At 36.3% G+C, this 14,723-nt stretch overlaps 1 protein-coding gene across 4 annotated transcripts in view; it reads left to right on the forward strand.

Moving 5' to 3' along the window:
• TBC1D5 (TBC1 domain family member 5) overlaps positions 1 to 14,723 on the forward strand; it is a 319,471-nt gene that overhangs the window by 107,685 nt on the left and 197,063 nt on the right. Inside the window, exon 4 of one of the 4 annotated variants that reach the window (XM_064673504.1) lies at positions 8,386 to 8,444. The exons of the other annotated variants lie outside the window; for them this stretch is intronic. The gene's annotated coding sequence lies outside the window, so the exon portion shown is untranslated. The remainder of the gene's footprint in view (positions 1 to 8,385; positions 8,445 to 14,723) is intronic. 4 annotated transcript variants of the gene reach the window in all.

Below are 14,723 nucleotides of genomic sequence, written 5' to 3' on the forward strand. Positions count from 1 at the left end.
AGGAACTTTAAAGCAGATAGTCTGCGAGATAGCAAGGTGAAGAATTGAGTAAATGAAGGTATTTACCTCATATATGCTCTGACTCACCTGAACTCATCAACCATGAACTGCAAAAACTCTAGCCAGTTGTGCCACCAGTCCCTGACAGTTCCCTGTTCTTCTTTAGCATTTGGTGAAATGTCCCCCTCTTTACCTCTACAGCTGCTTCTCTTCTCCCCCATGGGTGTAAGGAAGTTGAATCTTGATCGTGGAATTCATTGCACTTGTATAACTGCATCTTACCTGGCTCAATAAGTGCCTTTTCACTAAATTATACACAATTTCTTTGGAAAATGTCCTCTTTTGAGGACAGATATGAAGTAGGTAATATGTTCTGACCACTCTTGGCAGCTTCTGGGAGAGAACTGTTGTACTCCTGCAAAAGTATGGTGGAGATTCCACTCGGTGCTTTTTCCACCATAGCTTGACCCCAGCATGTTCTTGCTCTCATGTTTCTGGTAAAGCTGTGTGCTAGAGCTGTAGGCTTTGCTGCAAAGAATATTACAATGTTAAAAAGAATTAAATTATCCGTATGGTAAGTAGTTAATTCAATGGGTATTTGTAGTTTTGAACTTTTCTTTACGTGGCTATGGTGGCTCAAGCAAGTGTAATTTGATAATCTTTTTGTGGTCATTGAGCCAGTCATCCATAACAAACTTTGAATTTCATGTATCTTCACCTGGCCACCAGGGGAGCATCCCATAGAGTATATATGAATATATGATAACACAAATATTGATCTTGTTACAGAAAATTTAAAATGGAGGGGGCAAAAAACAGAATATCCAAACTTCTCTGGTTCTGCAAAGGAGACAGGGCAGTGAGAGTGTCATCTCTGTGGTTCTGCCTGTTCCTCAGTCCAAAAGTGCAATCGCTCTTTTTATGCAAACTTGCTTTGAATTAGAAGGAATGTTACAGATGTGACAATGTGGGCTTTCATTCTAAGATGCTCACTGTTTGTCCTTTGTGAGTTCTCTGTGGCTGTGGCTAGATATATTTTTTTCAAAGATGTTAACAAGGGCAGATCCAAAAAGATACTTGCATGCCTATCTCTTCATGCTTGTGTTAAAATCAATGGGAATTTAAGAGCTTAGGATTTAAATACTTACAATTTGGAACTATCCCAAGATCCTTGACATCAAAAAGGCAATGGCCTCGTTTTATGCAGATGTCCTAGCACTCAAAGGGTGCATAAATTATTGCACCACTTATCAATTTCTCTTTAATGTATTCCTCTCTTATATCTGGGACACTGTTAATAGAGGAAAAGGATTAAAAAGCATAAAAATAACTTGTATGTAAGTTTCTTTGAGTTGAATTTATATCAGTCAGCCTGTCAGCACTAACATATGGGAAATATAGTTTCGCTACCATGCATAGCAGGGGCTAAAAGTGCTGTTCAGACCATGTGCTCAACTCCTACAGAAGAGGGACTTTATATCACTCGTGCAGCCCACTCACAAATTTAAGGGGTGACATCCATGGATTCTGAATACATGGTAACCCAAATATTGATCTTGTTACAGAAAATGTAAAATGGAGAAAGCAAAAATGAGATGAAGTTCTAGATCAGCACGGAATTCAGTAAACTTTAAATATTCAATTTTTTAAAAAAGCTTATTGTATTGCTGTTGTTATATTGAAATGGTAGTTGTAAATAATAGGGAATTTTCATGTAGCTTTTCCGTATCTTGGGCTAACTTGCAGTAACATATAACATTTCCTTGTATCAATTACTGTAAACTAGTAAAGATCCCTACTGTTTTTGTTTTGTTTTGCTTCCTAAAGCCCCCTGCTGCTGTTGATTACACCTAGATCTGCTACTGATTGGAACTGTTAAAAGGCAAAGATAGTGTGGATGGTTTCTGAATCATTTAATTGTAGAACTAATAAGATGTTTTCACTGGGACCTAATAAAACAGATCATATTAATAAGTATATATACTGTCCACGAAATTTCTGATTGCTTTTTCATTCTTTTTGTAGATATGAATATAGGAGTCCCAAGCCTGGTTGGTTACGTGACATGCGAGTTTCTTTTTTGAATGGTATTACTGGATGTCATTTAAAGAAAGAAGTGGGAGCGTAAGCTATCTAATACCATCATACAGTAGAGATTTTTCTTTTTGTGAGTTTATACATTTTTAGTTGTGTGTAAATGCTCTGTTGGCATGTTGAATTGAGTAGATAATTACATTAATGTGATATATTGAGTCTTACGTCAGTGTCCATTCAACCTCTTACCTCTGGCAGGGTTGAAAAGAAACGTATGAATACACACAAAGAAGTCCTAAAATGAGGAAGAAGCCAAAATAGATCATTATGTATGACAGTTAAAATTTGAAATGGTGACTTTCCTATAATCTCGGTAACATTATTTTTAATTTGTAATGTAAATAATTTTCAAGGGTAAAGGTGAGATTAATACTGGGGGAGAACAGGGAAAAGAAAGGAGAGAGGAAGGGGGTCTAAAGCTACCTTGTCCTTGTAAACCTGCAGCAAAACTGATAATCCAATTCCAGGCATCCAGGAAATGGTGCTGCAGAGCAGCTTTGGTATATCTAGGAGGATATTACACACAGTGAAGAAGTCCACCCATTATGACTTTAGATTAACTCACTCTCTTGCCACAGCTTCACCAATTGTGTTCCCCTTCCTACTTAGATATAATCCCTTCATGTGCTCGGGGTAAAGTAACAGCAGGGACCAGCTGAATCCGCAGTTTCCAAATTGTTCTGCTCTTGTCAGTCTGATCAGCTAGCCTTTTCTTTTCCCAGTCATACTTCTCGTCTCAGTCAGATCTTTGTCACTACTACCTACATTTTAAAATAAAGTTTTCAATTTACCATTTTGTTACATTTTTCTCTGACAGAACAAATTCTGTTTTCACCCATATTGCTTGTTTGGCAGTTTGAGTCATTTTACTTTCCAGTTAGCTGAATGCTGTAGGGTTTGAGTTCAGGGAAATTAAATTCTTGTTCATAACAAGTGATTTCTGACAATTATTTTCTTCATTTGTGAAAGACTTTATTTTATGTTCTGAGAGATAAGATCTTGTAACTGCTTCTTTTCTTGTGGTCCCTTATGCTAAAATTATCTTGCGGTGAAAGGAGTAACATCATTTATCCTGCAAATGTAGTGTTTTACCTATTCAGTAATGCATTAACACATCTCATACCCACATATATGCACATTTCTGCCTACTTAAAGGATGGGAGGAAGCAAACATTTGAAAAGTCATCTTGTTGATCTAGGAACATAGTGAGATGGTGGTGTCATGTAAACCAAAGTGCTTTTTAAAAAAATTTACATACCTCATACATGGTTCAGGGTCGATGCTTGAAGGGGCAAAGTTAATCTCAATATGAACAGATGTTCCCTACAAATTTTGGATTTAAAAATTACAAGGCAGAATGATGCAACCTTCAAGGATAAAGAAGCCAATCATTCACTTTGCACTTTAGTAGACTTTTAGTTCCCTTGACCAACTGTCCACATTGATTAAATTGATTAAAAATAATAAAATAAAGCTACACTGTCGTATATAAAAAAACTTAGTGTAGAAGGGGAAAAAAGCAGAAGCAGACAGCATTCATTCTGGTTTTCTCTACTTTCTACAAAGACAAATACATTAGTGTAATACTGTACTAACAGCTCCCAGGATCTCTTTCTTTTCTTTGGCCTGGATTGTCTTAATTTTATTGAGCTTATTTTTGCAGAGATCATTTTCTGCAAGAATAACAGGAGCTGAGAATTTTGATCCATATATTGCAGATAACAGGAAAATGGATCCAGTTTTTAAACTGAGATAAAAAAAAAGATTTGAAAAATTGACTTCTGTAGAGTTTTCGTTGACAGGTAAGTTTGTGTCATTCTGTTTAAAAATTGGAAAAGTATTTTTGTGGACTACTGTTACTTAAAATTGTACTTGCTGGTCCCTTAAAGGCCAGTGGTTGTTCTTACAGATGATTCCTGTTAGAAGATTCTGCAGCTGGAATTTAGTTTCATGGGATTAATTATAATGTAATTTATCTCTGAACCCACTGTATTGATAGGTTATTAGTGGGATTATTTTGAACTGAACCTGTGAAAAAGAACAGTTCTGGCTCTTGGGAGGCGCGGGTTTGCTCTTCTCTTCTTCTCCCAAAAAGTATAACAAAACCCAAGTCAAACAAAAAAAAAACCCCATGTTTCAGCACACTGTAATTATTCATACTTGATGCAATTTAAAATGTTGGTATTTTTCCCTTTCTTTTTATCTTTCCTGATAGTTTGTTACAGCACTTTAAAGTCTTGCAAGAGGTGTATAACTGCATACTAAAATCAAATAGGATTGCTAACCGGAAGCTCTCGCGCTTTTCAGCAAGCTTGTGCTTAGGCTTTCCAAGTGCAGGGAAGCAACGGCAGACCCCTTGTGCTTCTGCAAAGTATTTTAGCATTCTTTACCTTAATCCCTGGCAGCATCACCTCCATCTCTTTCGCTTATCATCAACATCTCTAATAGAGTAAAACTCCAGTGCATGTAGCAAGAAACGAAGCGTGTAGGGGAAAAACATAAAGGCTCTTGACTTTTTTAAACTTATTAACAGAGAAGTGTGCATGTTAGAAAAACACACTTGTTTGCCGAGAGTGTATGCAATAGCTGATGGGTAAAGAAACAGAAACCTTAATGGCTGCTTGCGTTTAGGTCACTGTTCATTCATTCATTTGTTGCTGGAGCTATGAACTATTCATATGTTGCCACAGTATGTTACTTACACACGACTGGTGGGGAAGGAAGTAAGAGCTAAGATGCTTCACAGACATCGACATCGAGGGGATTAACATGTCTGCTTCATTAATATATATGTGCATACATTAATGTTGAAGTATTGAAACTGTTTCAAATGAAATTAAAAACTGTCTTTTAAGGTCTGCTATAGTCCTTAGAAACATTTCAGATTTTGGCATCAGCCTTACTGGTTTCTTAACCATTTTACTTTTACTTTGCCAGTGGGGATACAAGTGCAGACAGAGTGCTCATCGCTTGCCTGCTGCCTGATTTTCTGTTGTTTTTCCTTAGCTAGGTCTGCTCTCTGTACTTGCTAGCCATCATTAAGCATATATGAATCCCTGTGGAGTGGCAGGCATGGATTCTGTGAGTGACATTTCTGGCAGCGTTTTCCTTGTATGTGGCACCAGGCCTGATTTTCTGAAATTTTAAGCATCTATGATCCCCATTTGCTTCCGCTGAAGCTGTAGGTACTCTGTCCTTTTGGAAAGCATGCTGCTCAGTGCTAAATCTCAGGCAGTTAAGAGATGAGAAAGTCCTGGAAACTTACTTAACACTCATGTGACAGCCGGTTCTGTATAGCAGCAATAATATCGCCTGTGTGAGGGCATTGCCTCTCCTGCAGTATTACTTGCAGATCCAGTAATCTGCCTCTGTGAAACTAGGTTTGGAGATCAGTAGTGAATTGTTTAGTAATGTTTATTGGAGCTCTTTAAAATATATTTGCAATGTATAAAACACTTTGATATATAGAAGCTCACATTCTAATAAGATTACATTAAGTATCCTAATAAGATCAAGGCTTGAAATTATGTTTTTCCGGATTTGAGTGATATAAATTAATTTTAGTTTAAACCAGTGTCAGTGTTCTTAGATGTTTGTTATAAATACTCCATTTGCAGTTTATGTGGGTCTGCATTTACATAAAAAAATTCAATTCTCCTATTAACAGAAGAAGTCTTTTCTCTTCCTCTCCTTCGAGTATGCTGCAGCTACAGATTATCAAGGCAGTGCTGTAATTATTAAACTCAACTAGTAAATTATATAGAGAACAACAGTGGCTGATCACTGAACTCTGTTGGCACTGGCCTTTCACTTCTCATTTAAGTCTAGCCTACTATATAAAATGAATTCATTATTGTCAGTTTAGATCCCTTGTGGAGGCTAATCCACATCACAAAGCCATTCTACACAAAAGTGAATTCTCTTTAGGAAGACCTTACAAGTACATGGAAACTAAAGTATGTAGGAAACCCCACAGTCATAGCTCTGCTATAACTTCTGTTGGTTTAACCATTCCCCGTTTTATTTTATTGCTATTTCTGATTTCTCTGTAACCTATTGCACAAAAGCATGGATCTAAAGTACTAACTCAGTCTTTACTTCTCGTGGGTTTTGGCAGTGTTAAAATTTGGTGCATGAAGTCAGGGGAGAAGCTTGACTAGTTTCAGGATCATGGAATTCCTCTTCTCCTTTCCTTGTCTGGTTGGAGATATCTTTTGGACTTGGATAAATTGTCCTCCAGGTGGGCCACACTGGGTAAAGGTATTAATGGGTTTACGCCTAAATACATGTACATATGTAACCAAATTATTTGGTTATAATCACCCTTCCAGATAGACCACCTGCTATATCAGACCAAACCTAAGATGAAATTCAGGAACAATGCATATTTCTTGCAGCTGTGCTGGAAAGAGTTTTGTTGGCTTTTTTAGTATATCAGCATTCTAGTACACTAGCATTTTTCTCAGTGTTTCTGTCAGATTTTACTTAAATATAAATTATTGTATTACGTGTCTTGTTTAGATGCTTAATATCATACTTCTAGAACACAACAGTTGAGAAATTAGGAGTACCAGGAAAGTACAGTTGGCCCTGATGAGTGTCTAGTATTATGTGTGAGCTCCTTATCAATCAGCAGTCTTCACATCAGTCCTCACAACCTATGACCTGGATGGTTTTATTTATTTCATTCTTTATCTAAAATATAAGTATTTTTGAGAAGATAAAGGTTTATAATTGAGTGGCTACTTTTATTTCTTGCTGCCTTTTAGTTCACAGAAAGGTGAAATTTACCTTACTGACCTGATAACATTTCAAATGCAGAACACAAAAAATATAACAACTCTAGAGAAGATCTGTTCCAGTTTTATGCCTAAATGCCAAAATTTTATGTGCAGTATAATAGCAGGCAAGAGTTGATTCATTGCATTTAACGATGACTGCCTAAGATTTCCCTTTATCCTGTCTACATACAGCTGAGTATTTTTTTGTGGGTGCCTCAGCATAATTAAAAACAGTGCATGTCACTGTCCATTTGGCATGAAGCAGTAGATACGGTGTAAAATTATTTCTGTATTTGGGTTTCTCCAAAGCGTCAGGCATGGATCTTGTCAAGTTCTTTACTACTTTGTTTGCTTAAAGACTTTACCCTTAGCTATGGAGCAGGAATAGTAATGACTTTCAAACTCAGTTTTCCAATATTGAGTTTACACTGTAAGCTAGAAAATCCACTTCAGTTTCATGACTTCACCTGACTCATTATCAAACAATTTGTAGTAAATTTTTTGGTAAATTTATTATTTGTTTCTTTTAAAAATTTTTTCTCTTACAGTGTGCAAGAAATAGTTTAATTCATATTTTTTTCATTGTAAGAGGCTAAGAATCTGAGAATGTTAGCATCTGTGTCTCTATAAACATATTTAAAATTTCAGGGAGAGTTTAAATATTTATGAAAATATAAAAGGTAACTTAAAAATAATATGTTTGTCTTAGAAACTGGTGGCCAGAATTTATCTGCACACAAATTACTTTTGGGAAAAGAGGGGAACATACTTACAGTCAGTTTTAATATTTTTAATGGTTTTCACTTTTTACTTTGCAGATTATATAAAACCTTCAAATATTAATATATATTCAAGATCAGGGATTTATAGGCTTCTTTTATTTACCATACATTGCTTGTCCGTGAAATTTTCATGGTCTTCTGATTCTTCTGACTCATAGTTATAGTGCATGGAGATAGACAGCTGATGTTGTTGATAACTTTTCATCACATCAATAAGTGAAACTCTTGGCCCAAAGATAGCAAAAGCCATTCATAGCCTACAACTGGAAGGCATATATGCTGCAGGGAAAAAAAAGACCTTTTTTTCTAATTTCATGGTTATTAATATTCTGATATTCAAAGCATGCTGACTTCAAATACTTGTTACATATATTTATTTTTTCTGAGATATTTAGGTACTTTTTGAAACAAGCTTAGTATTTCATATGAATACTACATCTGGCTGTAGATAATATATCTGAAAAAGTCATGATGGTGGAATTATTTCATCATTACACTATTTGGATGGGGTTGTTTTTAAAGAATCTGTCTGGTTTATTTATGTCATTTAACTGTTGATCTCATATTTATGTAAAAAAAGAATTTAGATTTCTTCTTTACTCTTCTCAGAAGTGCATTCAACATGAGTGAACTATGCTCCCTTATCCCATAATAATACTTTTGTGTGATTTTTCACTGACAATTTGGAAAAGATTTAATAGTTATTCTATCCTTTCCTGTCTTTCAGTGTGATACGGAGCATTTCAAACTGAGACCTTTCCTATCAAAAAGCCATCCGCAGAAAAGGTGGATATTCTTGAAACTAGTGTTACCTTATTTTCTGTATTTGGACTATTCCTTCAGTGCTCGTTAATCAAGGCTAGTTATTCTAATATGGTGCTTCTTTCTTTAAATATAGACAGATTTTTCTTTCCAGAAGTAGATACTTGCTAGCTATCCCGCATGGAAAAAAAAAAATCAAGGGTTTCAAGAAATAGCTGCGGCAATTGCAGGAGAAGTGTATAAATTACCATCTCTTTGGGGTTTTTTTCCCCCCTCTCAGTACAACTCTTACTATAATTAGCCAGCATTTAACGACGAATGTTTGCTTTGGTTAAATTATTCAGAACATTTATTTTACTTGTCAAAGGTTAGATCAGGTTGTTGTTTGAACTGGTAATTAAATGCAGCCTAATACACTGTCATATTTATATGCACTATCAGCCCTGTTTCCTCCTCATTGTGTATAATTTTATAATGTTCAGAGCTGACATTTAGACTTCCAACTCAAATCCTGTTTTCTTGTAACGAAAGCTAAGATTTTATTTCTGTGTTTTATTGTACTTGTGTACACTTAAGAAAATAAGAATTAGGGTTGTTTGGAATATCACAGCTATGGACTTCATTGTCATAAAATTAGTGAAGGCCCTTTGAATATTTTTATTTGCATATTTCAGTAAGTCATTACACAGCATCTGGTATGTATTAATTATTTTTCAGAGATTAATGTGAAGTGGACAAGTGCAGACGTCTCCTTTACTAATTGAATACCTACGAGTCACAGTAATATGCAGTGTATTTAAATTACATTCCCAAATCTTTACGAGAAATTTGCATAACACTGAAATACAGAAAGGTTCCTAGAATAACTGTGTAGTGGACTCAGATGAGCAAATAAAATTGAAAAATCTCAGGGTCAGGACTCCTCATGAATCTATAGCAGTGGCCTTTGCGTATTTACATTAGAGCACTGAGGCTGACTATCCAACCTGATAAAATACAAGGGAGTTTTAGAATAGCCAGGATTCAATCTTCTACAGTTTCTCATGACAAGTTCAGAAACTATTTTTAACCCACTTATATTAGACAGTCATTTAATTGAATTGTCATATATATATAATGTGTCCATTCCTTTTTTATTTCAGCCATGTATGTTTCTCAGTCAAACTCCAACAAAGAATAAATCATCATTTTTAGAAAACCTGTATGCTCGTAGATGTGATATTGTTCTATGTCTACGAAAGTTGCTGTCCAGTTAAAAAAGAAATAAACATAAAAGTGGATTATCAGCATTTCAGCAGTGTTTTTTCCTACTATATGTAGACAAGTATTACTGTCTTTTCCAGTGAATTTGTGTAGCAGCTTTCACTTCATGCAACTAATTAAGTGATATGTATGCATTTCAGCCAACCTTATTTCTCAGCATTTCTGAAACATTTTTTTAAAATCCTGCCTATTGTACTTAATGTATTGAAGGTCCAGGTTTGAAAGTCTTTCAGTTCTGTCACGTAAAGGCTATGCTGACTCATAGCCTTGTTAAGAAGCAATTCATACTTAATGGTAGTGAAATCCTAATTTATCCACTGTCATAGTGATCACCCAAGACAGTATTATGTGGTTGCAAAAGCTGAGACAGGAATAAGGACGAAACATATAAGCACCATCTTAAGAAGCCAAAATCAACACCTCAGCTTCTGCACATATGATCTCAGAGTAGCAGAATTGATTTTTTTGAAGTTTGTGGGGTTTTTTTACCATTTCCTCCCCATAACTGTGTTTTATAATAAAACTAGCATAGGCCACCACGGGCCATAAGGTAGAAAGATAACGTAAAAATAGAGTTAAAAGTGAAGTGTATTCTTGATTATAATTATAGCATTCCTAGCGTGACACTAAAGAAACTCGATGTATGGCGTTCAGTTTGTTATTTTGCAGCTTGTTAAATTTTTATACTTCATGGTTGTGGGAGGTAGCTAAAAACAAGAGAATATACTGTGCTCTTACAGAAATCATTTTGACCTCTAGGTAAAGTACATTTATTTGTGTATACATCATCTGAACTGTGAGCCGTTTTGATTGATGTAGTAGATTGCATATACATATGGCATACAGAGGACCTGGGTTAGGGTAAAGTTCTGCCTCTTTCATGATGGACTGTCTAAATATAAACTAGAATAAAAATGAGTAAATTGATTTTAAGTCGTACAGAAGTGCCATGCGAGCGTAAGTCTTGGGATGGGTATGACAGACTGTGTGTGCCTTTAATTTGGGAAACAGGTCTTAGATTAAGTAATTGCATTTTAAGTTAAAGAAGAATTCACAAGCCTTGCACCAAGGCTACGTCTTGATGAGACGGAAAATCAGTGTAGTTGTTTCAGCATGGCACATATCAGTGAAAGTAGCCATTTGTAGGAAATAATAGGTTTAAAAGTATAACATGTAGTATTAGGGTATGGATAAGGTCTAAAGTATTTTATCTATGAACTGAGGAGCTTGGTGGTCAAATGGTACTTTGGTCATTGAAGAAATGACCCAACAAAACCTAAAACTCTTTTCTTTCCTGCGCATCTCTCATGGTCATTCCTACTGGCTTTGAGAATGCAAACAGTTTCAGTTAAAATACTCTGTAGTCAGCTGTGTTACCATTTAAAAGGCAGACTGTGTATATCTTTGAAAGGTGAGTCTGCTTTCTTCAGTGGCTGCTCCTGTTGTCAGTGCAATGAAAGAGCTACAGTAAATACAGAGGCAATCTTGAATTTAAAGGAGGCAAGAAAATATTCTTTCTAGCAGGCTAATTTCACACAGATAAACTGGATGACATTTTTTAGAAATAAATCTGTATGTTAAAAATACTGTGTTCAGTGTTTTGCCTGGGTGAGGAGAGTCTTTTGCGGGGTTCCTTGAGAGAATGAAAGCTGACTTGGAGTAGCATAGTGAAGGAGTGGTTTTCTGTCTTCCTAAATAATTTGTCTTTTATGTTTTGACTTTTATTTCTGATAAGATGCTGTCAAAACCTCTAAACCAAAACCAGTGAATAGCATTAGTTCTCAGGGGTTTTTAGTAGTTTACTCATAAATATGGCTGCAAAAACAGAACAGGATTTCCCTTTTTCTTCCCCAGCGAAAAACAGGAACTTCTGAAACACAGGAATTTGGGTGAGTAGGCAGAGGATCTGCTGCCTTCAAGCCTTCCTGGCAACAGGTAGAATTACAATATGTGTTTGACAGAGAATATTCATCTCAGCTAGGCAATCTCTGTCCGTTACTTCTCTTTTAAAGAAAAGTCTGTCCCCTTGGTCAACTTCCTCCTCCATTTCCATCAGGAAGCTAAGAACACCTGCTACTGCCATCTTATGTCTTCCTTTTAGGAGAAAAAGATAAATAATACATGATCAAAATTTCAAAAGTACTAATTTTAGGTGCCCCCAGATGCACAGCCTTACTATTAAGTAAGAAAGAAAAGTGAGAACAGATCACACCTGTATTCTATATGCTTGGTTTCTTTCCATTTACTTCTGGATCCAGTTCAAAATTCTCATTTTGTTCTTAATGCACTGAGTGGTCCATAGCCTGGCCGCTGTTAGGTCACTTCTCTACCTACCTCAACTAGGTCACTTCTCTATCTCAGCTATTACCAGAAATGCAACAACAGAGCACAAAGAACATTTTTCTAGGCTTTTGCATGTGGCCTGTTTGAGATCATACAATCTATATCAGGAAAATGAAACCTGAAAGCTACCTTTTTGCAAAATGATCTTTCATGTGTTTGGAGAGAAAGAAACTAATAAATTTGGTCAGAAGGACAGGAAAAGAAAGAAAGAGTTGAAAAGAAGTACGTGAAAACAGCTATTTTGTCCAGGAGGATTCAGAATGTTAATGCTATTGCGATTCAGATATTGTGATATTTATCTTAAATATTCTTAAAAAATCATAATGGTCTGTATAACACAAACAAGAAAACTATCTGAAAAGACTTTCTAAAAACATTAAAGAAAAATTTAATCAAGGAGGTTTCTAACCATACCTTGTTTACATCTGTTATGTATTTTTAATAAAATGGACTTAAAAGCTTAGCCTCAAAGGTGTTGCAGGCTTTCTGTAAAGTATAATGACAGCTGGTGTTCCAGTACAATTCTTCAAATCTGTTCACTGGTTTGTGGGAATTCCAATTCCTTCTTGTCGCTACAAAACTTGGGGAGATTCAGTCATGTCATAGTGGTTGGTGAATTAGAACACTCAACTAAGCCTAACATACTTGGCAGCTGTCAATCTATTTTATTATCTAATAAAAATCAAAAAGCTTCAGAGAATTGGCCTGTTGTTCTGCTCTCATTCCTCAGAGCAGAAGAGCACATATAGTTCTCAGGGCAGCTGATCTCTTAGCCTACAAGAAGTTCTCTGAGGTCTTGTTCTGCAACTTACTTGTTGTCTAAGAATGTTCTGCAAAAACTGGGCTTTTGTTTCCTATTATGTAGTATGTGCTTACCCACTTCTAAAACAAAATAAACCCAGGACATAGGGTAAAGAAAATAGAACTAGTTGGTGACAGATGTTTCTGATAAGACAAATTTACTGCCAAACCAAGAAGCCCTTTTAATTGCATCGCACATTTATTAATATATCCCCCTCTTAAACAGTGTATTTTATCCTTATTTCTGAATTACTTTATGTTACGAATTCTTATTTTTACTGTAAATGTACAGTAAAGTTCCACAGAATTAAATACTTTTTTTAATAGTGTGGTGGGTTAACCTTGGCTGGATGCCAGGTGCCTACCCAACTACTGTATCATTCCCCTTCCCAACTTTAAAGGGGAGAGAGAGTAAGATGGAAAACAACTCACGGGTTGGGATAAGGCAGTTTATTAAGAAAAGCGAAGCAAAAAATAACAGGTTTTATTCTCTGCTTCCCAGAGCAGCAGCAATGTCCAGCCACGTTCCTGAGAAGCAGTGCTTCAGCAACACATAATGGTTTCTTAGCAGGCAGCCAGTGGAAACAACCAATGCCCCCATTCCTGCTTCTTTCCTTAACTTTTATATCTGAGCTGACATCATATGGTATGGAATATCCCTTTGGTTAGTTTGGGCCAGCTGGCCTACTTGAATCCCCTCCCAGAAGGCATGTTACAGTGCTGATGCTGTGCTCGGCAGTAGCCGAAACACTGGTGTGTTATCAACACCCTTTTAGCTACCAATGCAAAGCACAGCACTATGAGTGCTGCAATGGGGAAATGAACTTAATCTCAGCCAGAACCAATACAAATAGCCAGACTTTTGTTCCTCTATAACCTGGCAAAGTACTTGCTGTTTAAGACCTTAATCTATTTCAGGTTTTGAGGTGGTACAGCCAGTGTGTTTGATGTACCATGCTGCTTGCACTGGTGACTTCTATGCCTGTGTTTTACATGCTCTGGCAAGCAGCATCGACTGCCCAGAAAATATTTAGGAGGAATAAATGCCTCTAAGTAACAGTGCATTATAGAAATCATTATGCTACAGGGGCTTTAGACCACTTCTTCCCTGGGGAGTTTGATGTGCATGTACAGGAAAGCGTAGAACGTTTCATGCAGCTGCTCAGAAATTTGAATGGAAAATACAGGAGTGGGAAGGCATAGGAAAATAGGTTGTAACAGATAACACTGTATTAAGAGATCAAATTATTAAAGAACGAACATTATTGCACTATAATTTTTTCCCATTTGTAATATTATGTACCTTAGCAGGAATTAGTTCTAAAAGTTCCTGAATGCCAGAAACAAAAGAGATGCATCAGGATGTGTTGAGCAGCACAGTTCACTGTCTGCAAAAGGAAGAACTGCCTCGTAATCTTTTTAGTAGCATGGGATAGTGATATGAGTGGTATGAGTAAAATGTTACTCATAGCAATAGTGGTATCTTGATATAGTGCCTTCATTCAGTCAACTGCCAGCTAAGTCAATAGGTTTCATCTATACCTTGTTTCCAAGTCTTAAAAGTTTCATTTGCTTGAGGTATTTTTATTTTATTTCATTTTATTTAGATACTGCTGTTTGAAACTCACTAAATCGTAGGTATGAAGAAGCATTGTACAAAAATACTGAGGCCCTGGAGGGCTTTTGTTGCTCCTGGTGTGGCAAGGCTGAAGAGAAGCAACATGAGCAGGCGGTATATGATAGGAATACTGTGCCTTATGTAGACTGAACCTTTGGGTGTGAGCGGGAGCATTCATGGGAAGAAGCTTCAGGATATTTTTTTACCGGTGGTAACCCTACTTTGAACCTCTTATCCTCTTAGCGTGACTTTTAGACATAAGTAAGCCACTTCTCCCA

The sequence above is a fragment of the Pseudopipra pipra genome, chromosome 1 (genome assembly GCF_036250125.1).
Source record: "Pseudopipra pipra isolate bDixPip1 chromosome 1, bDixPip1.hap1, whole genome shotgun sequence".
Lineage (NCBI taxonomy): Eukaryota > Metazoa > Chordata > Aves > Passeriformes > Pipridae > Pseudopipra > Pseudopipra pipra.